We start from the raw sequence: 5564 nt of genomic DNA on the forward strand, positions 1-5564 counted from the left end.
CCCTCCCCCTCCAGCCTTACACCCTGTGTTGCCCGGTTAGGCTCTGGTTTGCCGTGACCCCCCCTTCGGGACAAGCAGTTTCAACCAGTGTGTGTGTTTCTCATGTGACATAATAGGTGTGTAATGACCAATTCCAGATGTTGCTTCAGAGGAAATCATGTGTGTAGTAGAAACAGGCAAGTAGTGCAGGTGTAAAAATAAATGAAGCCCAAGTTGTATGGTTTAAACCAAGCAGGTGGGTAGAATCAGGGGTTTAAATCATCATTTATTCATTTTATAAGTTTAATATTTTATAGAAGAATAATGACCATCCCTATAGGACACTTACCTTATACTTCTTACTTTGAAGCAGCACAGTAAATCACAGATTTAAAATGTTCACTCATTCATTCAAAGAGACAGACTAAATAGGTTTTAATAAGAGGAACAACATGTTAAGGAAGTCTGTCAATCACATATTACAACATTCAGCCTTTTTTCACTGAAGCATGTTTCCCGTCAAATAATTATTGGCACAGGGCTGTTTGTTGAGGATTTATTATTATTTTTTCTAAAATATTCCTTTACAAACATTATGACTCAACATTTGGTAAATTTACTCTGGGCTACATTGAGTGAACTACAAACAAGGGATTTGAAGAGAATTATTTTATCAGGAGCTCGTTCCTTTATGAAGCCAGTCTGTCAAACCGTAATAAATTTCAGCTTAAACCAAAACAAGTAAATTAAGGGGGGAAAGAAGAAAAGAAAAAACACCTTTGGTCCCCTATGTCAAGAATACCTACAGAAAACAGAAGTTCAATACCCAGCGTGACCCCTGTATACCCCATGTGGAGGGAACGATCCCCCTGTTTACACCACACACCCCTCACAGCTGTCCTGATCGCAGGGGACAGACGGACCACAACTTCATCAGTAAATCAACAAATCAGAAGTGCTGAAAAAGACACCACCCCCCTGCCGCCTGTCTGGTATGAACGGTCAAACCCCCCACCCCCACCCGGAGCTCGTGATCTCGACCCGTTTTTTGCATCGTGTTTCGTGGACGCGAGTGACTCTGCAGAAGGCAGCTGGACAGCATTGAGCTGCTGCCAATCAAAGCCAAGCCCCGCCCCCTTATTACATAACAACGGATGCAGGGATTGGCTGAGGGGTTTTGCTCTCGCCCCTTCGCATCCTGAACAGGCAGATCATCCGAAGGCTGTGCGGAAAAATGAAACACCTCCCCAGTGGAATTCCTCGTTTGCCAGTTCGTGTGCGTTTCAGGCTTTCTGATTGGCTCCTGGGGGTGGTTTCTGCATCCAATCAGAAGCAGGGACATGTTGCCATACGCCTGCACTCCCCATGTGCGCCGGGCCCCTCTCTGGTGGGGGTCGTCCCAGGAGGCCGAGCATGGTATTTATAGCCATAGTGAGAAAGCGAAAGAGCCCTTAACATGCAGCTGAAACAGATGTTCTTCTCCCGGTTGAGACCCCTCCCCGCCTCCGTCATCTCGGCACAGACGTTGAGCTGCATTGACCTCGGCGTGTTAACGTCTCTGTGGAAACTCATTCTGCTTGTTGAAAATCAGGTTACAGCATATGACCTGATATTATGGCAGCCCTCCTGTGCCTTGAGAATTAGGGATCCAACAGAGCATTTGGCCCCACCCATTTTATGAGATATTCTATATTACTAATATATAAATGACTAATTTCTATATTATGTTACATTTATCTGACACTTTTCTCCAGGGCAACTTACAATTACATGCCCATTTACACAGCTAGGTAATTTTACTGGCGTAATTTAGGGTAAAGACCTTGCTCAGGGGTAACTACGGCTGGAGGTGGGATTTGAACCTGCAACCTGCACTACACTAGCAGCTGCCCCTTCACTTTCCCAACATCTCACACATCAACAGGTCTCATGACAGTGTGAGATCCTGTCGTTCAACATACTTCAGTTGAATGTCTTCACACATTCGGGAGGTAGCAGGTGCCTTCTGCTCAAAGGAAGCGGGTTCAGATCCTTGCTCCTGCTGCAGTACCCTTCATTGAAGCCCGTATCCTGAATTTATACAGTAAAAATTACCCTGCTATACAAAAGAATAAATCACTGTCAGCTGCATAAAGGAAAGTATTGTAAATCATGTAATCGCTTCAAGTTCATCACAAAATATTTGCTGAGACTTTTGAATTTTGCTCTGGGCGCAAGGATGGACTCAAGTAAGGTCTCAAAGCATGTGTCCGTTTTTCTTCGAGGAGAAAAACTTCAGCTAAATAAGAGCGAATAATATTATGTAAGTGGAAGGGATGGCAGACAGGTACCACGTCTTCCCGTCTCCCACCTGTAGGTTCCAGTCCTGCTGAGCGCTCCACCATCCCTTCAAACCACTTCTCAACCGTGCAGCACCTGTCATCGAGAAATTGTATTTTAAAAAGGTGTTTCTAAAGATGCTACGAAATAGTGGAACAGCAGCCAGTTCCAAGCAGCTGAGCTTCTCCAGAGCCCCACGCCAGACACGCATACTTGGCACACGTGTGGCGAGCGCAGAGATGCACACCCCCCGACATGTACGAACATGCAAAAATGCAAACGCACAGAGAGCACGTAGAGCTCTACATCTAGCCAGCTGTATGCACAGATTTTAAAAAAAAACATTACATGATAATCATGAATACTCCACTTTGTGTAACATTTTTACTCTGATTTATTTTTGATCATGATTTACTTTATCACTCACCATATGTTTATCTTTTGACCTCTTTGCAAACCACCTGAATTCTTTTTCTCACCCCTGTGACCTGCTGTAGAAGTTTCTGGAAGACAGTAGCTGTGGTACCCGTAAATTCCACTGTGTTTGGATTGGGTGGAGGAGACCCTGGAAGGTCGGTGGTACGAGATGAGGTTTTTGGGGAGGAGAAGCATGCAGGGGTTAGGGTGATGGATAACATTTGGTGAGAACTGCATAAAACTAACTTCTTAACCCTTACTGTGCCTCATCGAAACGCCAGAGAACCTCAAATTCGCATTGAGAGATCAGTTCCGGCAACTTCTTCACCAGCCTGGACTTGTGAATCCAGAGCAAAGGCTCAGGAGGGATGATGCCGTTGGGTCAGCGGTTGAGGTACTTACCCTGGACTTCTTGTTACATCCAGATGTGGAAACTGGCAACTATTAATGAACATCCTCAAACTGCATCAGTACAAACTGAAAATGCGGAACGTAAAGACAAACCCTCATGTCTGCTGATCAACCACAACAGAGGAGCCACGATATCTACTAAAATAACATTTAATTAAAAATTGACGCGCTACATATTCTGAGTACAGAACAGCTTTCCGTGGTAAACATAAGGCACCGCTTAGTATCACATTTGGTACAAAAGATTTTACATTTGAGGACCCCCCCACGTAGCACATGTACCCAAGTTCTGTTTCATCGTAGCCATACCCATAAACTGTACAATTACGCTAAACCTTATAAATAATAAATTTATGTGAAAAATAGTGAACTTACTGCTAGGCTTCCGATTCATTCCGACTTAAGCTACGACAATGGGGACGATGCGAACCCAGAGAAACGCGACGCCACAGAAAACTCGAACGTGTCGGCGACTCGGAAAGCTCGACACCTTTTTGTCTAAATCACAGGCCTGGACGTTCCAGAAAAGTATCCAACGTTCATCCGCATTCAAACAAAACCATGCAAATGCACTAATGGCCAAATCTGGCTTCCTGTGATTCTGAAAGAAAAATCGTGATCGCTGTCACATCAGTTGGGAATTTTACTTTTTACTGAGACCTTGCATGTTTTGCTCAGACTCTCACTTATTGATGACACCTGGTCAAACTACTGTTTTTATACACACACACACACACACACACACACACACACACACAGTGAATGTATGTCTATATATTCATACACACACACACAATCTACTTACGTAAATTTGACTTGCGTAAATCCGGATTTTCGTAAAAAATTCCCGGCGTACACATTTACGGATAGTGCCTTTATTTTACGCAAAACATCTGAAATACGTCAAGCACAGGTCGACGCAGCCAGACAAGGCAGGAAACTGCATTTTCCCAGTTCCTGCATGTTTTGATCAGTTTACTCATCTCCTCTCATTAGTGTAAGTGCTCCCCCCCCCCCCATTTTTTTTTTAACCCATTTCATTAGTCACAATGCCTGGTGCTAAACGTGCACTTGAAGGAAAACGACAACCATCTCGCAAGCGTACAGCAATCGATTTGGAGATGAAATTAAAAATAATAAGGAACTATGAAGGTGGACAAAGATTATGGTCTATAGCAAGGGAACCAGGTTTAGCCGTATCAACTGCGAATACGATAGTGAAGGATGCTGCATGTATAAAGGAGTACGTGAAAGGAACAGCTAGCATAAAAACAATAATGACATCTAATGTGTCTGACATTTACCAGAGAATTATACATAGTGTAATTTCTTTATACCCGTGTTTGCAACAAATGCCTAGGGTAGGCTAGCCTATGTTGAATGGTGGGAGAGGAGGAGGAATCTGACATACGTAACTTTTGACTTTCATAAGGGGTTGAACAACGGTCTATTTGCGTAAGTTGAGAGGTGTCTGTCTATGAGTCAAAGGTGAGGAAAACCAGCTCAGGTGAGAAATCAGTGTTTTCAATCCTGTTACATGGTCGACATCCTCCAGAAGAGACGTTAACCTGTTTTTTCCATGTTGGCACTGTGTTGTGACCGGATTAGAATAAAGCAATAAATTTAAGTGCAGTTTTTCCCCAGTCAACACAAAAATGTATAACAGTAAAGATTCACAGGTGGAATTTTGGCAAGAAAAAGAGCTACTAATGATACGATGCACTAAAGGAAGGCTACTTGGGCAGATGAGCGCAGGGACCCCCTTATCGGGATTTTCCTTTGCTCTGCAAGCAAAACCCAGCAGTTTGAGAAAAAAGGCAAATGATTTTGGCTCCGCTTTGTTGGACTTACAACAGCAGATTCTACAACATGACTTTTCCACCCCCTCCACTTGCATCTTTATACCTAAATGTTATTAGTCCAGCCCACTTGAAAACACAGTATTTACACAGCTTATACAAATAGAAAATAAATAATGTGCCGCAGAACATGTGGAGGCTGCTATATTGCACGTTTGATAATATTTCTCATGTCAGCATTTAAGACTCAATGTTCAGTTATAAGGCAGGCATTCGGACATATGGTGATTTTCTTGACTCCCTGCAGCATATGAAATCTGGATTAATACTTCTCTTCCTCTTTACATGGACGACAAGCTCCGAGTGAGCACAGTTTACCCTTTAAAAGGTAAATCCACAGAGAAAATGCAGCAAAATTAACGTGTCGTGGTTCTGCAGGCCTTGGACGAACTGGATATGGAGAAAAGTACCTCTGAAACTTGGCCATAAAATCATAAAAATAAAACATGATAACTGCTGTGCATTGTTTGCTCCACGTCAAAGTTCTCAAGGCTGCATATACAACAATGCTGTACAGAGAAATATAAAAAATAATTTTATACAAGATGAATTTTTAAATACTCTGAAATCTTTTTTTTT

The sequence above is a fragment of the Scleropages formosus genome, chromosome 3, assembly GCF_900964775.1.
Source record: "Scleropages formosus chromosome 3, fSclFor1.1, whole genome shotgun sequence".
NCBI lineage: Eukaryota > Metazoa > Chordata > Actinopteri > Osteoglossiformes > Osteoglossidae > Scleropages > Scleropages formosus.